The sequence below is a fragment of the Staurois parvus genome, unplaced genomic scaffold, assembly GCF_062004578.1.
Source record: "Staurois parvus isolate SC_StPar_1 unplaced genomic scaffold, SC_StPar_1.0 ptg000429l, whole genome shotgun sequence".
Classification (NCBI taxonomy): domain Eukaryota; kingdom Metazoa; phylum Chordata; class Amphibia; order Anura; family Ranidae; genus Staurois; species Staurois parvus.
In genome coordinates, this window is record NW_028318225.1 from 1049283 (window position 1) to 1065618 (window position 16336).

Genomic DNA, 16336 nt, shown 5'->3' on the forward strand with positions numbered 1-16336 from the left:
TTTCGTTCTTTATGATAAGCCTACAGTTGGGTTATAGGCATATTGCTGGTAATAAGTATGCATATTCTTGAAAGATTGCTCAGCTTTTGGATGTTCTTTACTAATGTTTTGGTAATATTAAAGTGAATGTATAGCCAAAACATTTTTAATGTTTTAGATATAGTAGAGAAAGGTTAAAACTGATGTTAGTTCTTTTTTCTGGTGTGTACCTGCTGTAGAGATTCTCCTGAATATGCAACAGAAAGTGAGAAATACATTTTTACAAAGTGAGGAAAATGACACTCTAATTCTTGGTTCACACTACTGCCTAAAAGTCGCGCTACTTACAGTACAACTTTGCCAGGCAACTTGAGTACTATTTTGAAGCGACTTTGAAGCAACTCTGAAGCAACTTTAATGGAATGCCTGGGTAATCTTCCTGTGATATTGGATCCAAATCACATCAATATAGATGAGGATCTGACTTGGAGGCGACTTCTATTAAAGTATATGGGCACAAGTCAGATATAAGTCGTCTTGAAGCAGTACAGGAATCTTTTCTAAAGTCAGAGCGACTTCAGTAGTGCTAATTAAGACAGCTCTTATTGACTAACATGGGATTTCACATCATGTGATCTCACAAGTTGGATCCCAAGTCGCAGCAGTGTGAACCAAACTGTCCCTGGAAAAGGTGTCCCATTGAATTTCCCATTTTGGATTTCCCATAACACTTTCTTTCTACCTCTACTACAACACTGATTACAATAGTTGTCAACTGCAAATATAAGGCTGATCTCTTCAGACAGGAACATGTATAATAAACTGCATCAAGCATTATATCAAAGAATCCTGTAGAAAAAAAAATACAAATAATTCACAAAGAAAACAAAGACCCAAATCTTTGTTTAACCCTTCCTGGTGTAGGAAGGATAACTTATTGAAAAGTTGGATCAGTAGTTTACAGTCTAGGGTGTACAGCATACACTCATTGCTGAACAGTTGTTAGAGTAGTCTTTTGTATGCAGAATACTGTGCATTGCTTTGCAGTAACTAGTGTGCATCAAAAAAGCACACATTCACCCATCTGTAGCCACAGTTTAAATAAAGCTGGCCATCCCCTTCTGCTCCCTGAATATCTTGCTGGTCATGGTTTGATTCACCCACTAATACATATGCTGTTATGAACTGTAGTCTTTGTAACACATTGGACCACAAATTCTATATTTTACTTGCATTGACTTTAGATAGCATCAAATAATGTGTGCTGTTTTATATATCAAGATACAGCCCCCCCCCATACAGCATGGTATGTGTCAGTTCAGCCTCCTGAACTTAGGTGTGCCAGCTGTCCCACATAATTCAATGACATTTTTTTTTGCATCCAGGTTAAAACTAGTAACATAAAATACGTCCATGCTTCTTTATTTCTGGTTATACAAGGCTGTAGTCATAGCAAAAAAGGCTTTTCGCGTGTGGCTCATAATAACCCTTATCATCTAAAGTATGGTAAAGTCTTTATTACATCTTTGGAAGAGGAAGAGATGACCCTTCCATCAGAATCTAAGGATATTACATGTCACCATCAGGATCTTAGATAAATTGAACTCAGTGGTGTCCACCCAAAACTAAAGATGTTTGGCCTTAAGGCTTGAGTATAAAGTCCTCCTGTTGTGGCTTTTTGCTCTCCCAGTGCGCACACTAAAGTATTTCATTTCTTTACATCATTATATGTGCTATTCAGAGCAAAGGGGCCTTGATAATTTCTCATGCTCTGAGTGGCCAGTTGTGGTAATATAGGAAAAGTTTAAAAACTGTGAACTGCTCTTATGTTTTAAAACATGCCAGCAGTCTAACTTAAGCTATATTCTTTCTTTTTCCCTGTTCTTAGTGTAATCCAGTTATCACCATCATTATGATGATGATTGTGCAGACACCTCTAGATACCTGCACTTTTTTAACTTTCAGAGTGATCCACCAAGAATGCAATGAGTAACCTTATGGTAAGACTGGGTAATAAATAGGTGGCTAATCGAGAAAATGGGACTGTGAATAGGGTCTAGCATTATTACCCCCCCATGCTTGGTTCCGAAACCTAAGCTATGAATATTATTTCTCCTACCTGATCAGGTGGATCGAAGCCCCCTAGTTTTGGATGTAAAGGGGGGAATACCTACATGGAAGAAAAATATATTTTAAATATATTTGAAAAATATTCTTCCCAAATATATTGACATCTATTTGAAATACTACAATTTTGTACGCATTCAGTATATATAAAATATGTTTTATATATATATATATATATATATATATATATATATATATATTTATATGTGTGTTTATTTAGAACATATATATACCGTATGTTGAAGTTTGTTTTTTATATATTACAAAATGTATGCAAAATATACTGTTTGTAAATAAAAATACATTTAATCCACATTTTTGGAATGCATTTACAAATATACATGAAAGTATATGTTAAAATTACTTTTTTAGATGTTAAAAAAATCTAAAGAATATATTAAAAAATATTTTTTATACATTTTGTAATATATAAAAAACACATTTCAACATACAGTATATATATATATATATATATATATATAATTTTATTTATTTTTTTTTAATAAATTGAATACGGTCAGAATTGTAGTATTTCAAATGTATGGCAATATATTTGGGAAAAATATTTTAAAATATATTTAAAATATATCAAATAGATTTTTCTTCCATGTGGGTAGTCTGGGAGAAAAGGTGGAGTAAATAAAATGAGGAGGAAAACCCACCAATTCATCTTTAAGATTCTTTCTATAATGGATATAATTAGAGATGAGCGAATCGAACTTGGCGAAGTGGAATTCGTTTCGAATATTAGGAAAAATTCGATTCGCACCGAATCCGAATTTTTGCAAACTTCGGATGCACGAATCGAATTTTCCCCGATCAGCCGGCAAAAAGTGTCACTGCAGAGAGCTCCGCTATTTCTGACAGTTCTCTGACAGTTCCTTCACATTTACAGCGGTTGAAACATTGTATCTATTTGTTTCCATTTAGGATACAGATGTTTTTATTCGGAAACAAATAGATACAATGTTTCAACCGCTGTAAATGTGAAGGAACTGTCAGAGAACTGTCAGAAATAGCGGAGCTCTCTGCAGATACACTTTTTGCTGTACTGGAATTCTTCTTCTTTTCATTCTTCTTCTTCTTTTCATTCTTCTTCTTCTTCTTCTTTTCATTCTTCTTCTTCTTTTCATTCTTCTTTTCATTCTTCTTCTTTTCATTCTTCTTTTCATTCTTCTTCTTCTTCTTTTCATTCTTCTTTTCATTCTTCTCATTCTTCTTTTCATTCTTCTTTTCATTCTTCTTCTTCTTCTTTTCATTCTTCTTCTTCTTCTTTTCATTCTTCTTTTCATTCTTATTCTTCTTCTTTTCATTCTTCTTCTTCTTCTTTTCATTCTTCTTTTCATTCTTCTTCTTCTTCTTTTCATTCTTCTTTTCATTCTTCTTTTCATTCTTCTTTTCATTCTTCTTCTCATTCTTCTTTTCATTCTTCTTCTTTTCATTCTTCTTTTCATTCTTCTTCTTTTCATTCTTCTTCTTCTTCCTTTCATTCTTCTTTTCATTCTTCTCATTCTTCTTTTCATTCTTCTTCTCATTCTTCTTTTCATTCTTCTTCTTCTTCTTTTCATTCTTCTTCTTCTTCTTTTCATTCTTCTTTTCATTCTTCTTCTTCTTTTCATTCTTCTTCTTCTTCTTTTCATTCTTCTTTTCATTCTTCTTCGTCTTCTTCTTCTTCTTCGTCGTGCCCCGTGACTGCCCAAATGAGTGAAGTGTGCGGTGATTCTAAGATCGACGGCACTCATCTGCATGTCATACTGACTGACAGTATTATTTCTCTTCCCCAGCAGACTCCAAGGGCATTTAAATTAAAGGTACAGTGTTCTGCACTAATATAAAGGCTCTCTGAAGCCTAGAAACCCTTTTAATAAGTTAAATTCGCAGCGAATAAATTCGCATCGAATCTAATTTCTCCCGCAAATTCGGCGAATCAGCCGAATCGAATTTTTGAATAATTCGCTCATCTCTAGATATAATTTCACAAGTGGAACAGTGAAACTCTGAATGTTTTAAATGCCGTAATAGCCTTAGGGGGGAGAAAGGAAGGAAGACATTTCCAACCTTATACCCTCCTTATAAAACGTAGAGCACTGATCGCAAAATATATACTTAGAGAGAAGGGGGGTAGGTGTGATGAGTAGGTTAGGAGACAGGGGGAAAGGGGGAAAAAAATTTAAGCACTATTAAGCATAATAGCATAAACGTATATTTAGAATACATTTGAAATGGCACAGAATAAGATGGGGAGAGGAGGTGAGGAAGTGGGCACTTAGACAGTAAAGGGGGAGGGGGGAAATAGGAAAGGACAGCTGTGGATTTCGAAGGAGTTCAATGAGTAAGTAAGGAATGTAAAATTAAAGAGACATAAAGGGAATAAGGATGTAATAGGAAGAGGAATGGAAAGAAGTTGAAGTAAAGCAATAGGCTAACAGTGAGTGACAGTGTAAAGAGTCTTTTTGGATATTCTGTTGGTATGTTTTCCCTCCTTTTCTGTCTGAGTGTTAAAGTATTAACTGTGGAATGAATGTGGTTTTTCTTGTATTGTAAATTAAACTAATAACAAAATAGAATGAAGAATGCAAAGAGTAACCAGACTTCCTTCCTGTTTTCCTGTTGGCTACTAAGCATAATAGGTGGTCTCACTATCCAATAAAAAGCCGAGGTGAGCTGGAAGGGGTCAGCCAAACCTTTTTTCACTTTCAAAATTCATGTGATTTTATTGAGAAATAAAAGTTCACTTACTAGTTTGCAAAAAATCTGCAAGTTGTTTGTACACTATGTAATATACCTTGTGCACCAGTACTGACAAAATCAGTATATCTGGAAAAATGTATTTTGTAACAGAAAAATAAACCTCTAAATCAATGTGTTATCCTCTGTTCCAGCAATAAGTTCTTTATTCCTGGAATGTTGTATCGCTTTGTAAAATTCTCAAGCGTTTGAGATCAATTCTTTTCACTGAGTGCAATCCCACAGTCGCAATAGAAATAAAAGACCTTGGGAATTTAATTCAATACTGCTTTGTTTGATACATTTATTTTTATATATTGTAAAGGAAAACAAAATAAGTAACTCATAAATTGTGTTATTAACCTACTGTATAAAAATGACTTTTGGTGAAATAACATTTTTAATAAACTGAGTTTTGGAAACATCTTAGAAGGTATTAATGATACGTCTATTTTTGGTTTAAGAAACACTTTTTTAATTGTGTTACCTATTTGTTAAAGTCACTATGAATACCAGAAATTGTAAATCTACTCTAAGAATAGTTTATGAGCTTACATAACAAATCAATCAGAGATCACTCCACCAAACAAATATATAGTGTAGGTGGAATTTTTGCAAGGAGCCCGTTATTTTTATTTCTTAACCTGCATTTAGTATGGTCTAGGTCTATAGGTCCCCTTGTTAAACATTCAGCAGTCTATTTCAAAGTGACTGAAAGTGTTGATGGTGTGAAAATGACAGTAAAGCAATGTTACTGAGCTGCAGAAATTGTGATATAATAATTGGTAATATATTGTCATTTTTTGACTTTGCAGCTGTAAACTGCCACTGGTCCAGTCAGTAAATTGAATAATCAATGGGTCTGACATGGTGTAGTAAAAATAAGCTGTGATCAAGTCAGGTTCCTGGATTACAAGGAACTGACACCTTTCCAGAAAATCTAATACAAAAAATATCATACTACCAGTGGAAAATGGCAAGACTCCAATACACAAAAAGAGCTGTCACCTATACAGCAGAATTCGCAAAATGGGTCTTGACAGTATAGATTGGGAAGACAAGTCAGGAATGTAGTGTACAAAGAAAAGAACTGACATCTATCCAGTGTGGTTTAAAAAGTAGTTCATACTAAAAGCCTAGTATGAACTCAAATGTAGACAAGCACCTTTCAAAAATCCAAATATTTTGTTAAACACTTTGTTAGATCAGAACCATGTGTTGGGCATGTATATTTAAAAAAAGGTTGAAAATGTATTTTTAAAGAACAGTAAAAAGTTATAAAACACTAGGACCAAACTAAACTGGCGCAATGTTTTCACACTCTTACAAGAGGAAAATGCAGGTTTTACATGGTTAATAAAAGGACTTAACTGTATATGAGCAACTTTTTGATTTTGCTGGAAGGAAGCTTATGGCAACCATTATTTCCAGGAAAAAACTGTAGAATTTAATATGATCTGATTGAGTATGAAGAAGTAGCTCAGGTATCAAAGCAGTAGGTAGACAAGCAAACAATGGGTAGACAAGCAGTAGATGTTGTCAATGTCATATTTCTACTTTCTCTGATACTTCTATCATCTGACAGAATGTCTGAGGAGTATTGTATCACAGTGCCAAGAAAGAAGAATATCTAATGTTTTGTACACAATGCTACTAATGAAAAAGTACAATCACCTCTCACTCTAACCCCTCTTCTCTGTAGCCGAATTCATGATAAAAAAAACCTACATTTTTAGTTAAACACACTGGGAGGTAGGTTGGGAGTCTCTTCACTCCAGGGGCGGACTGACCATTTGGAAACTCAGGCACTGCCCAAGGGCCCGGGGTCAGTAGGGGGCCCCATGAGATGCCCCTGGTACCTTTTTCATAGGCTTTTTTGAGTTTGGGCAAGGACACAGGGGCCCCATGATCCCCTATTGCCCGGGGGCCCCATGAGTTCTCAGTCCGCCCTTGGTTCACTCTTGGGGCTTTGCAGATTCTGTGCATACTGACTATGATATTAATGCCATGCATGCAAGCTAACATGAGGGACTGATTGCCTGTAATCTATAATGACAGAGAATGGTTGGTCATTATGGACTAAAATGTTCTTGAACAGGGGTACTGTCTCTTGTCTATGGTTTACAAACAGCACTGAAGTGAAACTCCAAGTATTTGTTTTGGCTAAAACCAAATACGCTGTGACTTTGGCTGCTTGCAGCAAACAGAGAATGAATGACCCCCACCACTGCTATTCACAATTGATTGGTGCCATGCATACATTTGTTGTGACATTGGTGTGCCTCTCCATCATCCCTGGCATCATCTGTGACCTAAAAAAGTAGCATTGCCATCTGATGCAGCCATTCTATATATTAAAATGTCAGTACAGAGAAGCAGGCTGTCATTACATTTACTGTGATCTAGGGTTAAGGATGGCAGAGGGTAATATAGTTCCTCATAGGTTGGCAGTTTACCATGATTTACAATGATTTTGGCATTTGTTGTAACTATGATTTTAGAAAATTGCATTCACAGGAATCTGATTTTTATTTGGCAGCAATACTCAGATTCTTTTGCAATGTTTAATCTAAAGGCATAGTTATACACCGTGTTCCAAATTATAATGCAAATGATATTTTTCTCATTTACCTAAATAATTGATGTAAATAACAGTCAGCATAATTCTCATGTTATCAACTATTAAGAGTACAATTCAAATTTTATTGAACAAACCTCCTAATGATAACAGGATTTTTTTAAACATAAAACACTTCCAATGCACTGTTCCAAATTATTACGCACAGTAAGTTTCAAAACACTTTATTGGTTGTAAAGAACTGAAAATTGTCATTTGTTGCGTTTGCAGCATATTTACTGAAATCAAAAGCTATTTCAATCAAACTTGTAACAACATTTTAACTTTTTAAACGTTTTAACAGGTCATGTTACATTGTAACATAGGACCCCTTATTTGATAGCAGCTTCACAAGTCTTGCATCCATTGAACTTGTGAGTTTTTGGACAGTTTCTGCTTGAATTTGTTTGCAAGATGTCAGAATAGCCTCCCAGAGCTGCTATTCGGATGTAAACTTCCTCCCACCCTCATAGATCTTTTACTTGAGGATGCTCCAAAGGTTCTCAATAGGATTGAGGTCAGGGGAGGATGGAGGCCACACCATGACTTTCTCTCCTTTTATCCCCATAACAGCCATTGATGCAGAGGTATTCTTTGCAGCATGAGATGGTGCATTGTCATGCATGAAGATGATTTTATTACGGAAAGCATAGTTCTTCCTTCTGTACCAGGGAAGAAAGTGGTCAGTCATAAACTCCACATACTTTGCAGAGGTCATCTTTACACCTTCGGGGGCTCTAAAGGGGCCGACCAGCTCTGTTCCCATGATTCCGGCCCAAAACATGACTCCACCACCGCCTTGCTGATGTCGCAGCCTTGTTGGAACAGGGTGGCCGTCCACCAACCATCCACTACTCCATCCATCTGGACTTTCCAGGGTTGCACGGCACTCATCAGTGAAGAAGACTGTTTGAAACTTAGTCTTCATGTATTTTTCTGCCCAATGCAGCCGTTTCTGCTTGTGAGCATTGGTTATTGGTGGCCGAATAGAAGGTTTATGCACAGTTATAAGACTCTGGAGGACTCTACACTTTGATGTCCGTGGGACTCCAGAGGCACCAGCAGCTTCAAATATCTGTTTGCTGCTATGTAATAGTATTTTAGCAGTTGCTCTCTTGATCCGATGCATGGATCTGGCAGAAATCTTCCTCAATGTGCCTTTATCTGCACAAACCTGTCTGTGCTCTGAATCAGCCACAAATCTCTTAATAGTGCGATGATCACGCTTAAGTTTTTGTGAAATATCTAATGTTTTTATACATCGTCCAAGGCATTGAACTATTTCACTCTTTTCGGCAGCAGAGAGATCCTTTTTCTTCCCCATATTGCTTGAAAATGGTGCTCTGCTTAATAATGTGGAACACCCTCCTTTAGTAGTTTTTCCTTAAATTGGGCTCACCAGCCAATCTAATTATCACAGGTGTCCGAGATTGTTTTCAGTGATCAAAAGAGCCCTGACACACAATGCCATCCATGAGTTAAACTGAAAAACAAAATATTTCATCTTTGTGACACTTAAATAGAATTTGCATAATAATTTGGAACGCGGTGTAAAGAAGTGAATGTAACATTCAGCAAACATTCACTGCAAGCGAATCAATCACTGTAAGTAAAAACACATGCACCAGAAAGAATATACTTTCACTAAAAGTTTGGTGAATGTTACATTTATTGCTATATAAATATGTCCTTCAAATATATTTTGAAAGACGTCAAACCAGGACTTTTAATTTTATTATAAAAAGGGATGCTAACATGGCAGTACTTAACGCAGTGGTAAGTGGCAAGTGTGTCCTATTACTGATAGGCAGCACACATGTCGTGGGCTAGTTCACAGACCGTTATTCAAGATGGCAGACAACAGTGTTAGTGTGTGCATTGAACAGCATGTGGGGATGAAGTTTCTTGTGAAGGAAGGCGTAAAACCCATGGATATCTACAGAAGGCTTCAAGCACAGTACAGTGATGAGACGCTCAGCCGCAGTAAGACATTTGAATAAAATATTTAAATAATTATCGCACTCTAATATCATCAAAAAGGTGTAATCAAAAAGTGCAAAAGTGCTTATAAATAAATAAAAATAATAATTGTTGATGTGCCGTGACTAATTAAATAAATAAAATATAACGTGAAAAATTGATACAATCATATCATATTAGCAAATCCCTATATGTGCAATCCTTATAACAATGTGCAAATCTTCCATTTGTAAACCTCAAGAAAAATCAATAATATAATATAAAAATGCAATAATTTGAAAAATAATTCAAAAATAAATAAAATAAAAAGTCTATTGTGAAAAAACTGTCCCAATGTGCAAATATATATCCAGCCTGAACAGATATACTCTCCTTTGGTGTGAAGATAAGAACTTTGCAGTGATGTTGTAAACCTGTGTGACTGCAGGGTTGTGAGGGATACTCCCTCCTTTGATCCACTGCTTAATCCTCTGCCTTTGTATTCCTCATATGTCTCATGCAAAAAAGAGATAAAAGATATGGTGTCTTATCCCAGGGGTAAAACAGCTTTAATGTGCTTCCATATTGCACTCACATTTAATATAATACAATTGTGCTTTGTATATACAAAATCCCACAGCTTGCAGCTAAAACAGAGCGGAGGGTGTGTATCCACACACCTTCAGTACTCGCCGTATCTAAGATAGAATGCGCGGCGACGTCACTGCCCCTCCCCAACACGTTGCACTACAGGGATTTCGTAGCTTCGTCCGGGGGATGATGTGTGTCACATCATCCCCCGGACATGTAGGAAGCTGGAACCAAAAGGGAACAAGGGGAGATAAGAACAAGGTGGCAAGGTTCAGGGTATAAGTACAAAGCAAATAGCAGGAATAGGATAACAGCTAGCAGTATCTGGTAGCAAACAAAACACTGGAGCGACAGGCACTAGCAGGGGAGGACCCAAATACCCAAATACCCTCCCAGCAACTGCATCAGGTGGAAACTCATTACTGCTATCTGCTGGGTGCTGGGAGACACCTGCTGGTGGACTCCAGAACTACAACTTTTCAATCTAGGAAGCATAGTGCCACCAGCAGGTAATCCTGGTCCTGACAGGAGCACTATTGTTTGTAGTTGCTTTCTTGGTTGTGCCTTAGTTGAAGTGTACTTTTTACGTATACAAATGTAGCATTATTCATTGTGGTCTTTCAAGGTGTGATTCTGAGGGAGTAATGGCTACTACCCCTACAATAAGCAAGAATGTCTGGCAAGTGACCTCCAAGTGTCTTGTACTAGTAGCAAAATGTGATGACCACTGTTAAAAAATGCAGCTTCAGCTATCTTAAATCAAACTTAAAATTCTTTCTGTAAGACCAATGGCACATTTTGTTACAGTGTGGTGCAAAACAAGTTGTCTAATACTTGCATCGAAGGACAGGAGTCTTTTGAGATGAGCATGATCACTTAGACCTACCACTAGTAAATAAAAAACAATTCACTTTTTTCCCGTATGTCTCTACGGATCTCTGTAAAATATTTATTTTCAAAACATATTATTTAAAGCAGATCTAAACTCCTAAAACAAAGTTAATTCTGCTTTAACATTCACCCCCACACCCACAAGCAGAATTTCAGAGATTTTTATTTCCTATCTATTTTTCCATTTTTAAAACAATTTTTAGCCTCATCCCTGCTACCATTCCTACCTAGGCCAGAAATATGTGTACCTGGTCCTGCAGCCTCCTGGGGTTCTTTCTTTACATCTTCCAGGAGGCTGCAGGATTGGCACAGCAAAGCAACTGGGAGGGTCCAGAGAAATGCTGTGTGGCACCGAAATAGAGGATCACAGCAGAACAACACTAAATTTGCTGTTCATGTAAGTATTGCTTTGAAGAGCAATACAGCACTGCATGTAAGTGGGAAATTGAGGGTGGAGTGAGCTAAGTATTGCGTTAAATCCGAACTTTGGGTTGTAAAAAAAAAAAATTACCTTTGTAGGTGCCTACCCCAGTGCAAACTCTCCCCGCTTCAGACCATCCTGAACTCAGCTGCCAGACTCATCCACCTCACCAGCCGCTCCACCTCTGCCACCCCCCTCTGCCTCTCCCTCCACTGGCTCCCTATCGCCCAACGCATCAAATTCAAACTACTCACTCTGACCTACAAAGCCATTCACAACACTGCCCCTAACTACCTCACCGACCTGATTCCCAAGTACCACCCTACCCGTACCCTTCGCTCTTCACAGGACCTCCTTCTATCTTGCTCCCTGGTCTCCTCCTCACACGCACGTCTGCAAGACTTCTCCAGGTCCTCCCCCATCCTCTGGAACTCACTACCCCAATCCATCAGACTGTCACCTTCCCTCCTCACCTTCAGGCGCTCCCTGAAAACCCACCTCTTCAGGGAAGCCTACCCCACCCTCACCTAACTGCTGCTCTCCTTCATTCCTCCTACCACTCCATCCCCCACAGCCACTTCCTCCTGTACCACTACCCCCTCCCTCCCAGATTGTAAGCTCGAAAGAGTAGGGCCCTCTTACCCCTCGTGTGCTGTTCGTAGCTGCTGTAATGTTTCATGTATTGTCCCCCCCTCTATTGTACAGCGCTGAGCAAACCCTTTGGCGCTATATAAACTCAATGTAATGTAATGTAATGTAATAGTTGCTCCCTCTGCACATTGCAAGGGTCAAATGCAAACTTTGTCTAGAGGATGTTTAAAAGATGACTTACTTTATTCCTCACTCCCCCAGTGGTCAACTCTCTCCAAGGCTTTCAGGTTGTGGGTGGATCCTCAGCATCCTTAGGTACAATGCAAGACCACGATAGATAGATAGATAGATAGATAGATAGATAGATAGATAGATAGATAGATAGATAGATAGATAGATGGAGATAGATGGATGGATAAATAGATAGATAGATAGATAGATATATAGATAGATAGATAGATAGATAGATAGATAGATAGATAGATAGATAGATAGATAGATAGATTTTTCAGTTACTATGCTGTTCCTGAAAGGAAATTAACAAAATACATTTTACTGTATGGGTTTATAGAACAACGTGTCATTACTTAATATTGAGTACTTATACGTTTAGATTTGCAAATTTTCTGCCTCTGTAATGAACAGTGTAAGTGCCATGCCATTCAGAGGGCATAAGCAGCTACTGTACCTTGCATCGTTGACTTGCATTGTAGATGCCTAACAGCCTAAATTCACTCTTTGACTGCATTCACATTCGAGCAATTAGTAGTTTTGAGCTCGAAGCTCCAGAAACACTCAAACGTAAAAAATCAGTTGTTCTCCATGGTGCCTGTTCACACTTGATCACACAAACAGGCACCACAGAACAATTGATTTTTTAAGTTTGAGCATTTTTGGAACTTCAAGCTACAACTCACTCAAGTGTGAATGCAGCCTAAAGGTAAGTAGGGATTGCCTTAGGTTAAGGCATGCAGCTGGTGCTAAGCAGCAACCTTTTAGAGCCAGTTATGAACCTGTATGCTTATGGCATAAAGTACACTATTTTATTAAGATTTATAGTTATTTTTATGCTGTTAATATTGCTACTTTACAAAGACTGTTTATGTTATTGATCAAATATTATGGTAATAAAATAGTAGTAGTTGGATGGGTTTTTTTCTTCACATACATTAAAATGTAGTCTTTTTAGATACATTATTTTAAATAGTTTCATTTTTTATGATTAAATGTTTATCTAAAGGTTAAATAAATATAGTGATTGCAGATTTGTCATCATTAAGTCTGCAACATTGTAATAGTTAACAAACATTGCTAAATGGATGAAAAATGAGCTTCCTCTTTTCCCGATGAATTATTTATGCTTAAATGGCTGTGCTCTGAATCTTACAGTTCACTGGCTGACTTATATAATACCAGTCAGAGTAACATCATTTTCAGTTAAACCTGACAGAGAAAGTATGAAATTCTAACATAAACAAACAATCTGTTTGTTTTTGTTTGAGTTTTTATGCTGTATATATTTTTCTTGGAGGGGGTGGGGACATCATTTTTCTCCCTTTGCTTTGGCAAAATGGTTTGTAAAATTAGTGACAGCAGAAATGAGTTCAAAATAAATATTAACTTGGTTTTCATGCATAATTCATCTTGAGAGTCTACATTACTTCAAACCAAGTCACTCCTGTCAATTCATTTACAGAATCCATCTTAAATATATTCAAACATCATGGATTCTTAAGAACGTAGTATGCAATTTTTTCATAGTGATTTAAAACTTAAATTTATAATTTGTTAATCATTATTTATCAGTTAAGAATTGCACTGTGTGCTGCTGAGTCAATACTGAGTCAATGTGCACAAGACAAATGTTGTGATTTATGGATAGGAGGTAGTAAAAATCATTGAGATATGACAATTATTTTACTTTTCTAATATTATAATTATATAAGAAGTATAATTTAGTGATGGGATGTTCTCCATAGCTGTTTGCCTAAATTATATAGTCACATGTAATACTTAATAAATGATGTGAGATTTATGCCTGTAAAAACAAAATTGTCTGTAAATGCATAGGAAAAGGCAGAGCAAGGTCAAACCATTAACCATCACAACACTTTGCTGTGTTAAAACACTTACAACTTTTTTAAAAGTGGTTTTGAGAAATAGACGTTCTGGGGGAGGGTCTCCAGTTCTGTGGCACTGAAAGTACTCCAAAAGGGAAGTTTTGAGGAGTACAGAATAGGTGACCCTCAGGTTAAGGAGAGTTGTGGGTGGCAGGAGAGTTAACTGTATAAATAATTATTCATGGAGTGGACAGCCTTTATTTTAGGAGGGCAGCGGATGCAAATCAGTTTTCAGGGGAATTATGGTTGCTCACGGGGTGGTGTTACAACTGCTTTGCATTCAGAGGTTTTGGGAGCTCCTCCTCCAAGGACCTATCTAGTTTGAAACTACCATGTGTTAGACTGCACTGTTATAAATTGTTGTGTGAATGATTTCCCTGTGAGAGACTGCCATGTTAGAAAAATATTGCACTATTACAGACTGCTATCTTAGAGAATGGTTTCCCAATTAGAGACTGCTCAGTTAGAGATAGACTCTCCTGTTTGGACTGCCATGTTGAAGATAGACGGTCTTGTTTAAGACAGCTCTGATTTTTTAATATTCTGCTACTTTTTGGGCTAGCAATAAATATCTACCAAAATACATTATCCATGTTAAACTTAGATATGAAAAAAAACCAAAGAGCTACTTCAGTATTACTTGCCAAAATACAATACTATCCTTGGAGTCACAGCAGAATGATGCTATTAAACTGCCTTAAAGTTATGGGGTTGAATCTTATTAGGCAATTCTGGTCATTTTGACTGGTAATCTAAAATGAAAGCTATTGTGATAAGAAAAAAAAGTTGTGAAGCTGGGAAATGCCATGGAGAGTGGAAATGTCATGTACCAACGAAGAAGGAAAAGGACCTTTTTAATGCAGCTTTGAGGGTAACGTAAAAAAATACACGTTATTGAATATACAAGTTTGGGTTATGCCTTCAAGTTGTGAGTGGAATTTTGCTGTGGAACAATTTTCACGGACAGCATCAGTGAATTTGGCGATGGAATTGCTTTTCTTTCACAATTACCTTTGCTTTCCTACAGTAGAGAAAGACTCATGCTTTTACATCAGTCAATAACAGGCCTTCTTTGACCAGAGCATAAACATTGGCCAGTGATTTTCTAAGCCTATCAATTATGAGCTACAGTTAAACAAACTGATCCTCTGGGTTGAAAATTCATAGGATCAAGCTGATCCATGGCCAGCAAGTGTCAGTAAGCCTTGATCGGCTAATCAGGTTCAGCAGATCAGAAATGTTACATTTTCTATTGACTTGATAAACTCATTTTGAATGACAGCATGAGAACTATAAAGGATTCCATGTTCTAGTTACAATAATAAATCCCTAAGAGACTCATTTAGACTGGGGTTGAAAACTCTACTGCTGAGACCCCCTAGTACTTTTTTTTTTTTTTTTAAACAAAGAGGAGATCTAGCATGGGATTGGAGTATCCTGGCGAACTTGGTAAGTCTGAAGGGTGCTGAAAGACATAGCAGAAGCCAGCATACTTTCAATCCTCTTTCTGTAAGGGTGGCTGCATGCTTGACTGGTAGTGCTTGTGGGGGGAAGGGGAGAGGACCGCATTTTGTAAAAAAAAAAAATAGTAAAAAAGCACCTGTGGAAAAAATACCATCAGATCAGCAGAATGAAACCAGGTGAAGCAGATCGAGTAAATCGCTGGCACTACACATTTTACGAAGTTCGCTCATCTCTGATGTTTTATCTATTGTAACATAACTCAATACCTACAAAAATAATCTGTTTTACATTATACCATTGTGACACACACTCAAACTGACATCTAAGCCTCAAGCATTACAGCGGTGCCAAAAAAATAGAAAACATGCTCAGTGATGCATTCTTAAGCATGTGGATTGAAGTAAAAAGCAATGTTATATAGGTTTTAATTTTTCATATAATTGAATTATTCACTACTCGCATAAACTAGTTTTATATAAATATAATGCTTATAGGTAATTTGTTAGCAAGTGTTTATAAATACTGAAGTTATAGTCAAAAGCAGGGAATAAATGAGTTTATCCCATACGGCATAATGAATGGGTGACTTCCAGTAGCTATTATCTAATTTCGTTGTAATTAACAATATTAACCACATGCCGCCCAGCCACTGTATAAATACGGCGGCAGGGCGGCACGGGCAGGCAAAACCACGTTTTAAAACGTGTGTTTTGTAAACAGGTAGGGGGCGCGCACGAGGCGCGCTGCCGCCCTACCTGTCCCGCCGATCACAGCCGCGGATGTCCTTTCCGGCTATCTCCCGGCGATCGGCGGCAATCAGTGACAGAGAGCACAGCTGCAGTAGCTGTG

General features: G+C 37.2%; 1 protein-coding gene across 2 annotated transcripts in view; it reads left to right on the forward strand.

Annotated features, from left to right (window-relative positions):
• The window catches only part of GABBR2 (gamma-aminobutyric acid type B receptor subunit 2), an 810498-nt gene that overhangs the window by 516469 nt on the left and 277693 nt on the right, over positions 1 to 16336 (forward strand). The window lies entirely within an intron of this gene.